The sequence below is a fragment of the Dipodomys spectabilis genome, unplaced genomic scaffold, assembly GCF_019054845.1.
Source record: "Dipodomys spectabilis isolate Male_0828 unplaced genomic scaffold, ASM1905484v1 ptg000010l, whole genome shotgun sequence".
NCBI lineage: Eukaryota > Metazoa > Chordata > Mammalia > Rodentia > Heteromyidae > Dipodomys > Dipodomys spectabilis.
Window position 1 is genome coordinate 497260 of NW_024870687.1, and position 12899 is coordinate 510158.

Here is a 12899-nt window from a genome sequence, read left to right on the forward strand (position 1 = left end):
GACCACCGAGAGTCAGAATTTACAGCTGTTTTAAGGTTTTACTTAAACGGGCTGCAGCTCGGGCCTTGTTATACACTCCGACACAGCAGCACCTAGGAGAAGAGCCCCAAGGTAAAGATTTGCAGGGTTTATAAAGGCACACAACCAACCAGGTGTTTGGATTACCACCACATGTTGCTCTGCTGGAAACAAGCAACAAGTGGTCACTGCCTCAAAACTTTAACCCTTCATTCTCCCCCCTTGACTTATGGTCCTAAGACACAATCTTGTGGCTCCAGCCTCAAACTAAACTCCAACAGCTCTTGATCTTGAAAGGGTATGGTCCCTAACTGACCTTAGCCATACTATTAAACAACAATACCAATAACAATCAGTTCATTTTTCTTCGCTTGAGGTTAACTCAGAGTGGTTGGGTAGGATGCTTTGAGACTTCCCATGTTTCCCCAAGGTTGTCCAGGGCAAAGGAGGTCCGCCGGTCTGGCGTGGGAGCAGAGGATCCAAGCAGCAATTCCATCCACCTTAATGGCAGTAGGTGTAGCCAGTAGCACCATGTAAAGTCCCTTCCACCGTGGTTCCAGAGATATCAGGTTGTGCCTTCGAACAAACACCCAGTCACCTGGTTTAAACAAATGTGGGGTAGGAATAGAAGCAGAATCATATAATGCTCTAAGCTGGGGCCACATATTCTTATGCACCAGCTGTAAATAGTCAAGCTTACACAGAAATTCAATATCATCCAAATCAGCAAGCAATTCTGTCTGAAGGCTAGGGATAATGGGTAGAGGGTGTCCATACATTATTTCAAAAAGAGTAAAGCCAAGCTGATTGGGTGAATTTCTTACTCTAAACAGGGTGAAAAGAAGCAGCGATACCCAGTCTGGGCCAGTCTCCAAGGCCAATTTAGTTAAGGTCTCTTTTACAGTTCGATTCATTCTTTCTACCTGCCCTGAACTCTGGGGTCGATAAGCACAGTGCAATTTCTGATCCATCCCCAGTGCGGCGGCTATTACCTGACTTACTTTTGAGTTGAAGGCCGGTCCATTGTCCTACCCAATGGTGGATGGGAAGCCATACCTGGGTAGGATTTCTTCCAGGATCTTCTTCGATATGACATTCGCAGTCTCATGCTTTGTTGGGTAGGCTTTAACCTATCCTGAAAAGATGTCTACAAAAACTAGCAAATATTTATATCAAAAATTTCCAGTTTTAATTTCTGTGAAGTCTACTTCCCAATACACACCTGGCCTATCTCCATGGAGGTGAGCTCCTTTTGTAACCAGTTGAATAGGGGCATTGGTGAGCTGACAGGCTTTAAAATTTTTAACAATGTCCTCAATGAGTTGATTTCCTTGCCTGATTTTTATTTCTGAGTGTCAGCAAGTCGTTCATTCTTCGGGTTCCCATTTGAGAGACCAGATGGATTCTCATAAGAATTCCCTTGCCCAATCTTTGAGGCAAGATAAGTTTCCCCCACCAGTTTTCCACCAGTCTTTATTTCTTTCTCTGTTTGGGGGTTTATAGGACATGGAAATTTTCTTTATCCACTCCAAGTCTTCTTGGGAGTACTGAGGCTCAGGAGGCAAAGCTTGTGACCCTGGGTCTACTTCCGCTCTGGGCTGAGGTCCACCTCCTTAGCTGCCTGATCGGCCAAGTTATTTCCTTTGGTTATTGAATCAGTTACCTTTGATGGCCAGGACAGTGCATAATGGCAATATTTACTGGTTCCCATAAGGCCCAGATGAGGCTTGAAATTTCTTGTTCATTTATAATAGCCTTTCCCTCAGCTGTCAACAGCCCCCTCTCTTGGTAAATGGCTCCATGGACATACACAGTGGCAAAAACATACCGACTGTCCATGTAAATGTTTAGTCTCTTCCCTTTTCCCATCTGTAGGGCTTTTGTTAGTGCCTCTAGTTCTTCTTTTTGTGCAGACATTCCCTGGGGGAGTGCTTCTGCCCACAGTATCTCAATGTCCGAGGTGACTGCTGCACCAGCATACCTTTTTCCATCTCAAATGAAACTGCTGCCATCTGTGAACCAGGTATGCTTGGCTTGTGAAAGTGGTGGGAACAACCAGTCTGGCCTCTTTTCTTTGGCCTGGTCGCTCCTTTCACAGTCAGTTTCACGTTCTCTGTCCTTCCTTTCCTGTCTTTGCTGCTGTCTCTCTCTTATTGTAAACCTTTTCTGCTGCAGCTACTATATCCCTAATAGACTTTTTACCAAGTCTGTCTAGAGCCTGCAACTTTCACTTTATGTCTGGTGCAGCTTGATTTATATAGGCAAACATAATCATCTGAGCCAACACCTGGGTTTCAAGATCATACAGGTATATTGACTAAAAGCTTTTATGAGCCGCTCAAGATATGCTGCCGGACTTTCACTTCCTCCCTGTCTATCATCAAAAACTTTGGCCATATTACTAGTTTGGCAAGCCACCGCCTTGAGACATGCCAAAAGGGCCTGGCGATAGATGAGGAATGGCTCCCTACTTTCAACTGTATTGTTGTCTCATGATTGTCAGATCTCAGGAAAATAGGCAGTTATCATGGCAGGATCCAGGATTGGTGCTCCTGTGGGGCCAGGGATAAGCTTCCAGGCTGCCTCTTGGATAGTCTCTCTCTTCGGTGGTAAAAAGGACCTGTAAAAGCTGACTAAAATCATCCCAAGTGGGCTGATGTGTAAAGAGAATACTTTCAAGCAAACAAATTAAATCCTGGGTTTCTTAGAAAAGGGGGCATTTTGGGTGTGCCAATTGTATAGATACTGGTAGAAAATCGCCAATATTGGAGTGGCTGTTGACCATCCGCATCCTCAGCACCTATGGCATGTATGGGGAAAAGAGCTGCATTAGAAGGGGGGTTGATCCCATGGCATCATCGAGTGATTGGCCCCTCAGAAACTATAAGGGCAGGTGCCAAGTGTTCTATAGCTCCCTCCTCCTCTTGATCATTCTCAGGTTCTGCAAAAGGAACCTGGAAAGGACAGTATGGGGGAGGAAACATTTCTTCTTCCAAGTTATCTCCCTGAAAAACCGGGGCGTACCTTTTCTTTTCCTCTCTCAGATTCTTTTTGTAAGTCTAGGGGGCTAGATGGAGTGGTGCCTATAGTTTCCAGTCCCGTAAGACATACAGTCCAAAAAACAATAAACAGTGCAAACAAAACACACCTTACAGTTACAAAAAAAGCCTTACAAAGTGGAGATCTCCCAAACTGGTCCACTGACTACAGTCACGGTGTGGTTCCACACCCAGGCCACACAGCAGAAGGAGCAGAGCCACAGTGGGGGAGTTGGGCCTCTGTTAGGAAGCACTCTTGGTCAGTTCCGGCCTAACACTGAATCGATCCCCATCCCCCAATTCACATGGCGGGGTTCCAAGAACCCCCACCCCACAAGAGGATCTTGGACGTCTCCCAGTTCCTCCAGGGTTGTGGTGCAAGCATGTCTGCTTCAACAACCCTTTATGAATCAGAGTAGCCATCCTCACAAAGGAAAACGAAAGTAAAACAGACAAATGATAGGACAAGACAAATTAACAATGACAGCTCTGTTCTACCTTTGGAGTCTGAGATCTCGTGGGTCTTTGGGGGGATCCCGGACGAGCCCCCACTAATATGTTATACCCAGGTCGCAGGATCCCCACCCAGAAGACCATCGAGAGTCAGACTTTACAGCTGTTTTAAGGTTTTATTTTTTTTTATTTTATTTTTTTTTAATTTAATTTAATTTTATTTGTGAACATACTGTACAGAGGAGTTACAGTTACATGGGCAGGATAATGCGTACATTTCTTACCATGCATTGCAGCCTCCTCCTTTGTTTACCCTTCACATCCCTTCCCAGCCTCCCCCCTCCCCCCCTAATCCCAATCCTTCTCCTTCCCCCCTTCCCCCCCTTCCCCGCCCCCCCCCCCCGCACCAACGTTGTAAAGCTCGTTTTGGACATGACAACTTGTACTTCTCATTGTTGCAACAGGTCCACCTGTATCCTTAAACAACTGGTTTTTCCCCATCTCCTCCACAAGTTATACTGACATCAAATATAGTGAAAGCAGGGGTTATACTGTGGGGGAGGGACATACAAAGCAACAAAGAGATAATCTTATAAATGTGTTAGAAACACATGCATGAAGGAAAAAACATTAAAATACACATCTAAGGATTCATTTTCCTGACATCACATTATCTGACCTTTTCCGCTTGACTCATACAAATACAAGGTTTTATTTAAACGGGCTGAAGCTCAGATCTCATCCTACACTCCAACACAGCGGAGCCTAGGAGGAGAACCCAGAGCTAAAGATTTCAGGCTTTATAAAGGCACACAACCAACCAAGTGTTTGGATTACAAACACGTGTTGCTCTGCTAGAAACAAGCAACAAGCGGTCACTGCCTCAAAACTTTAACCCTACACATGAAGATGCTATTAGTGTGTTCTAGACACTTAACGTTGGAGACACAAAACACTCATAATTATTAGATCATTTTATAGCAAAAGGAGCAATGCAGACTGTATGAGGATCGCTCCAGCTTTCGGTCCTCATATCCTGAGACAGTAAATTCACAGCAGCTCAATGCAAAGTGACATAACTGGCATGTACTGTGGATATTTGCTCCCAAATCCTGTGACACTCATTTCTCACTTTTGGCCTAAACCTGTGACCAGAGGGGAAGATGAGGAGAGAAAATCATTCTCAAGGAAAGCAGCTATAAAGAACATTGGGTAGTTTACTTATAAATTAAATCCTTGGGAATGTCCCTGTTAAGAAGTCAGAATGTCCAGATTAAAAAATGAAGAAACAAAGAAATAAGGTGCCAGTGGATGCTGTCTGTAAACCCAGGTCCTCAGGAAGCTGAGATGTAGAGAAACTTAGTTTGAATCCAGCCATTGTAGGAAAGTCCATGACACAGTTATTTCTAAGACATGACAGAAATACCCAGAAGTGGGGTTGTGACTCAAGCTTAATGCAGTACCTTTGAGCAAAAGGAGCTCAGGGACCATGCATAGGCTCATATTTCCACCCAAGGACCTGCCCCCTCAAAAAGAGCCTGTACTTCCATGTCTTTGTCTATGTATTGTATTCTTATAGGTGAAATTAACGAGTAGCTATGATGAATGGCACCAACGTAGGAAATTTGTATTAAGTACAATGAGTTCATAATAGAGAGACTTCTTTCAAGATAGTGCATGTTCCGCGACTCCCCTCACTGTTCACAGTGTAACATGAGGTTTTCTCTGCATCACAGGCCTGCTGGAGGACGTCTCTCTCATTGCCTGGACAGGCACACAAAAGCCCTCACTCCTGTAGAGTTGGGTAACAAACAACTCCATCTGGGCCAGTTAGTGAGGATGTGTGAGCAGGCTCTGAAGGTCAGGAGAAAAAGGCCTCTTTGTACCCTTAGCTATCTCTCTCCCCAATGCTATGTTTCAACAGGAGACCTTCATTTGTGCCACCTCCCATGGCAGGCCAAGTTCTGTGCACTTATCCTGCCTTTGTGAGACTATATTCTGTTGTTCAGTTACAGAGCTCAATATAATTCAGGAGTCCTTCAGGGAGAAAACTAGGGCACTGAACATAATGAAATGATTCATTGCAGGCAATTTTGGGCCTATGGTGCCTCTCCTATGTTTCCAGAAGCTTGGAAAATCCAAGCACATATTGGATATCACAAAGCTTCCTGTCATCTAGGACTGGTGAAGCTCATCAGGTTTTGAAACCATTGACTTCTCCTAGTTGGGCCCAGGGTGGCTAGGTTTTGCGGTTGAACACAGGGCCTGGGTGCTGACCATGAGCTCAGTGCAGAAACCCAGTGCTTTACCATTTTGTGTAACAACATCACTTCTGCTCTGTGAGTGTATGTGTGTGTGTGTTTGTGCACACCACGTGTGTGTGTGCATGGGTGTGTGCGTGCATGCACACATATACATGAGTCCTCAAGCTTGACCTCAAGACCTGAGCACTGTACCTACTTTCTCTTGTAGAATGATATCCCTCTCCCACTTGAGCCACAGAGCCACTTTAGGCATTGTCCTCGTGATGTGGTCCTGAGAAGTGAAGCCCACGATTTCATATATGCAAAGCATTCTACCACTAAGGTACATTCCCAGCCCTCTACTTCAGCTTTGTTAGTTTATTTCTGTCTTTTTTTATTGTTGTTGTTGTCAGTGGCAGGAGTTTACGTCTTGGCATGGGTGCTGTCCCTGACCTCTTCAGCTCAAGTCTTGTGCTCTACCACTTGAGCCACAGAGCTACTTCCAGTTTTCTGGTGGTTCATTGGAGCTAAGTTTCTCATGGCCTTTCCTGCCCAGGCTAGCTTTGACCCATGATCCTCAGATCTCATCCTGCTGAGTAGGTAGGATAACTGAAATAAGCTCAAGCACCCAGCTTCACCTTCAGGTTCTTAGTAGTGAATTGGAGATAATAGTCTCATGGTACCTTTTGTGACTGAGATAGTTTGGAGTCCAGATTTTTAGAACTTAGCTTCCCGAGAAGGCAGGATGACAGACTTCAGCTATTGACCCGTTGGCCATGGCCTCTGCTGCAAGGGGGTCCATGGCTCCACGTGGTGGAGTGCTAGCCATGAGCCCAAGAGGTAAGGGTCAGTGCCTCAGCCCCGAGTTCAAGGTTCATGACCAAGAAAAAACCAAACCAAACCATTGTCTGCTGTAGACAACTCACGAGTCTTCAGTAATACATAATTTTGTCCCTGACATGGGGACCTATCTGAGCCTCAATATTCTTGTTTGTATAATCATCTAAGTTGTGGAGCTCTTACATAGACAAGATGTAAGAATGCACCCGGTTAAGGACATAGCACATGGCACTCTTTGCATCACTCAGCACACAAGATCCTATGAAAGATTCAGCACCCAGCACCCAATGCAGGACTCAGCACACTGCATCCTGTGAAAGACTCAGCACATAGCACCTTGTGTACGACTCAGAACTGAGCACCCTAAGGAGGACTCAGCACATAGCTCCATTCCACAAGCTGTCATTAGAATTAGGGTGCTTTCATCAGTATCACCATTCTTTGAGGAAAATTTACAAACCATACAAGTTCAAATCTAATGGTTTAGTGGGGTGTTTTTCTGGGGAAGGGGTGTTAGCCACGTGGCTTGAACTCAAAGCTCTACCACTTGGAGCCACATTTTGAGGTGTCTCTCAGACTTCCTGCCAGGACTGGGTTTTAAAGCCTCTGAGCAGCTAGGATGACGGGCATAAGCCAGAATGACATGGGTAACCCGTGGAGCTGGGTTGCAGTGGTTTACAAATGGCTAAGTCAGGTTAGGTGGCAGCTGTCAGCACCAGACTCCTAGCTTGATCTCTAATGAGGTATTTGAAGTTCTGTCCTTCTATAAGTGCAGTTAGAATGTCCTACATTTTTTGGCATCAGACCTAGGGCTTGAGTAAGAGCTTAGACACTGTCGCTAAACGTTTGTGCTCAAGGCAAGCACTTCATTGATTGAAAGACAGCAGAAATTCTGAGTTTTCTGTTTTGTGGTACTGAGGAATTGAACCCAGGGCTTCGTGCTTACTATGAGAGCACTCAACCACCGAGCCTCAGGAGTGAACAAGATGTAAATAGATAACGATTGCTGTATATAAATATTTTGTACACAAAAAGAGATTTCTGCATATTATTAAAGTGTAGATAATATTGCTACCAATTCTTAGGTATTAAATTATGTCTCCATTTAATGATGTTTCGCAGTTAACAAATAATAAAGCATTAATTAATAATTACTCAATATCCCATAATTGTTTATCATGTATGTACATATAGCCGTACATATAATTAGATATTTCATAGAATGAGACCAATGTCTATATATTGTTAAATTATGCATCATGTGTTACTCCCAATTATTAGTTATGTCTCCATGTAATTTTTATTCTGTTAATGCTTAATAAAATATTAATTAAACAGTGCACATCCTACACTTATTGCATCTAATTTTATCCTAGGATGATTCATTACTAATTCAATCTGTTTATCATTTACTGTAGTGGTAATTCTTCTACCTATGATGTTTTTTACCTTTATTTCATCCTATTACGTAGTATATAGATTTGCATCCAAATTATACATCCTACCTGACAACGAGCATTTTCACAGAAAAGGAAAACATGTGTCATGCTCAGTTTCTCACTCCAAGATTACATTTTTGGGAGTGCTCGGATCTAAACTCAGGGCAAAGAAGGCTCAGTTCATGAATGGGTGACTGCCAGCACAGCAGCCACTAGCCAATTCAGCTGCCAGGCAGTGCCCAGGCCCTGAGATTGAGCCCCGTATATTGACTCCAAATTGTGCTTAGTGTAGTTATTCATTTTATTTTTTTATTCATTTAGCATTTATTTTATTGACTGCTATAACACATGGAATATTTACTACATTTATTACATAGGTTATAGAATTCCCTATGTATGAAACTTCAAACCTGACACTCAGGACTTCCACAGAAAAAGAAAACATGTGTCACCCTGTGTCTTACTGCATGATTCAATTTTTGTTAGTGCTGGCATCTGAACTCACAGCCTACCAGGCCCAATTCATGAATGGGTGAGTGTCAACATGCCAGTCTGTGGTATATGGAGCCGACAATCAGTTCCGAGCACCTGAGATTTAGCCCAAGGGTTGACAAAACAAGAACAGATGGACATTCAGATTGTAGTATACAAATAAATATAGATCTTTATAGAGTGCCAGAGATGTCTATACATTGTTTAGTTATATAGGCTACATTCCTACCAATTCTTGGGTATTTATTATGCCTCCATGTAATTAATATTACTGTTTTCATCCTTAATGAATTATTCATTATATCAACCACTGTCCTGAAACTATTGTGTCCATGTAATTAATAGTTTTCTTTTAATGTGTCAAAAATATTCATTAAAATCCATCGGCCTCCTAAAATCACTCTCTAATTTTATGCTAGTATCATTCAGGAACAAGTAATTCAACCTTGACATTCATAACTTTCCATCAGTATTCCTATGAATAGGAACGAGACAATTAGGATCTCCCTCCATTGGTAGGGGTCAGGACCTGGCTTCGAACACAGGGCCTATGTTGTCGTGTTGGCCCATGGCTTCTCTGGAAGAACGACAGCCTTCAGCAATGCCAGGTTACCAACATTTTTCAGCCCTGTCATTTAGACCCAAGATGGTCACCTTGAAAAGAAAACAAATGTAAAACCGGCAGCCATCTGCAAGTTACTGGTTTTTTTTTTTCCTGTGTCGTTTTATTTATTTATTTTTCCTGTCAGCCTATGAGGCCCAGGAACCTAGGTTCACCTGTGGTTCCAGTGGCTGCAACCCAGCCTAGAGTGATGAAAGCTGAGGCAGAGTTGCTATGCCCTGAGTTCAAGCCCTGTGCTTGACAAAATAAAAATACATAATACATACATGCATACGTACATATACATTAAAATATTTAAACAATTATTAGTCTACTTGGCATTGTATTCATGCCATTTTTTTCTGCCAGGCCTGGGATTTGAACTCAGGGTCTGGGTAAATCTGCATTCCTGTGGGGGAAGGGAAAGCTCACAGTGCTGGAAGACAAGAAAGACAGGCTTGTTCCTAGCACTCGTAAAAATAATATTTGTATACATTTTACATACAAGATTTATATTTAAATACACATGTTTACTGCATAATGCAGTTAGTGTAGTTATTCATTTTATTTTGTTTTTTATTTATTCATTATATATTTTAGAGAGTATGATTACAAGTATGATATTTTTTACATCCTATTACACAGAACATAGATTCGCCTATGTATTATACATCATTCCTGAGACCCAGGACATTCACTTATAAGGAAAACTAGTGGGACAATTGTCTTCTTCCACCAGGATTAAGTTTTTGACAGTTCTGTGATTTGAACTCTGGGCCTAGAAGGCCCACTTCCTGAATCGGTCAATGTTAGCACACCACTCTGACGCAAGTGAAGTTGTCGGGCAAATTTGAGGACCTGAGATGAAGCCCTAGGAGTGGCCAATGTATAAACAGATAGATGTGTAGATTGCAGCGTGTGTGTGCATTTACATATGTATATGAATCTATAAATAAAGTTATATAGAGAGACAAATAGACATTTATGTAGATTCTAGTGTATAACTCTGTATAAAGAATGATGACCTATATCTTATTTTTATATATTCTATTACTATGAATTATTTGGTCTAAAATTATGCTTCCATTAATTAATCACGGTGGGAGACTTAATAAAGTATTAATTAAATTAATCAATGACCTATATTTATTGCGTACAATCTTATACTACAATGACTAGCTAATTAGTAGTTCAATTGGTACATTACAAAGATTCTATTATTGTTCCTATAAACAGGAAAGTGTAGGTGAAAGTCCCAGGATCAATTTCAGGGCCTAGGTGTCTTCGTTGGGCTCAGGCTTCACTGACAGCCCACCAGACTTCGGCCATGTAAGGACATGTACAATTTTCAAGCTGAGTCATTGAGAGTCAGGATGGTCACAGTGCAAAGGAAACAAAGGTAAAACTGTTGTCTAAAACTTCCTGGTTTTTCCTCCTCCATCTTGGTTGGTTTATCTTTTTGCCAGAGCTGGGAGTTGAACTCGGGTTGTAGGATCCCTGGATCATCTGTGGGTGTAATAGCTGCACCCCAGCCTAGGGTAATAAAGGCTAAGGCAGAGTTGTGGCGACCTGAGTTCAAGCCCCGTGCCTGCCCTCCCAAAAAAGTTAAGGTCCTGGCTAGGAGTTTGAACCATTTTATCTGTCATACCTGGAATTTGAAATCAGGGACTGGGTAACAGTATTGTGCTCTGGGTGAAGTGAAAGCTAACCTCCTAGAGGAAAGAAAAATCTGGAACATTTTCCAGTGTGTGAATTCCAGCCCTAGAAATGGCAAAAAAATAATATTTATATACATGTATAATATATATCATACACATGTATTTGCATAGATATTACACATTGTATCTAGGGCACAATATTTCCACAGAAAGGAAACCAGGTCAACATTGGCTTCTTACTCCCCTATTGACTTCGGCACTCCTGGGATTTGAACTCAGGGCCTGGAATGTCTAATTCATCAAGGGGTAGTTTAAGCACAGTAGCCTCAAACAAATTCAATGCCAGGCAGTTCCCAGGACCTGAGTTCTAGCCCCAGGATTGGCCAATATATAAATAGATAGATGTGCAATTTGCTGCAAATATATGTAAATAAATATATATAGTGAGAGAAAGAGAGAGATGTATATGTATATTCCAGTGTACATTTAAATATAAAAATATTATAGAATGTGAGATGTCTATATATTATTAAATTACATGTAATATATTACTAATAATTATTAGGTAATGAATTATGCCTCTATTTAATGAAGTATCATGGATTAAGGCACAATAAAGTGCTTCCTTGTGTAAATGGAGCTCACAGACAATTTCTAGGCTCATAGTTCAAGCCTCAGGATCTGCACTAAAAAAAGGAGCCAGTAACTGCATGTGTATGTGTATATATGCATGTATTTCTATCAGTGAACATCATAGTCGTTATGAAGAATAGCACCCAGTAAATTTGCTTTGAATTGAATGATGTCATAGCACAGAGAGTGCTTTCAAGACAGTGCATGTTCCTGGTCAAAAAAAATTTAAGACCGTGGCTTGGAATTTGAACCATTTTTCTGACAGGCCTGAGATTTCAACTCAGGGTCTGATTAACTCTCTGACACTGTGGGGGAGGGGAAAATCACCATCGTTGAAGACAAGAATTTCAGACCGGTTTCCAGGGCCTGAATTCAAGCCCCAGCACTGGAAAAAATCCTTTATTTATTTTTTATTGATTTTATTTAGTAGTATTACATATATAACATTTATTTCATTTATTACATCTTATGACATTGACTTATTTCCATATAGATTAAAACAACACACAGAGACCCAGGACTTTCACAGAGAAGGAAAAAAATGGGTCAAAATTGTCTTCTGACTCTACATATAAACTTTTGGCCATGCTGGGATTTGAAATCACAGCCCACAATGCACAAATCATGAATGGGTCAGTTGTAAAAAAAAAGCCTTTGGCAAACTGAACTGCAAGCCATTTCTGAGGACCTGTGATCAAGCAATAGTAGTGACGGATAGACAGATAGATAGATTGATAGACAGACAGACAGACAGACAGACAGACAGACAGGCAGACAGACAGACAGACAGACAGACAGACAGACAGACAGACAGACAGACAGACAGACAGATAGATAGATAGATAGATAGATAGATAGATAGATAGATAGATAGATGTGTAGTTTGTTATGTATATAGAGAGAATGTGAGGATATTAAATTATATATATTATGAATTATTAGTTATTAAATTATGCCTCCTTTTAATGAAATGATGTATCATGGTTGAATACTTACTAAAGCATTAATGTAAAAGTAGTCAGTATTCCTTAATTGGGAGAATCATACCATGGTGTTAGAATGGAAGACATTATCCAATACTTTTTGTGTGGCATTCTATAAGAGAATCATGAGCTAACTGCAAATTTAATTGTTACTTTTATAACATTCCATTAGGCATTCCCATGGATAGGAATGATTTTCTCAAGATCTCCCTCCATTTGTAGATGGCGGTACTGGCACTTCAATTCTAGACCTGGGTATTTTACTTCGAAATGCAAACCATTGGAATTGCACTGTGAAGATTTCAAATTGTCAGGATGAAAGAAAAGAATGAGAAGAAAAGAAAGCCAAGTGTCTGTGGATCCTACCTGTAATCCTAGCTCTTCAGGAGTCTGAGAGTTAGACAATGCCAGTTTGAATTCAGCCAAGACAGGAAATTCCACCACACTTTTATTTCTGAGGGATTTGAGGAATAAAAAATTCCCATGAACGGAGCTCTGACT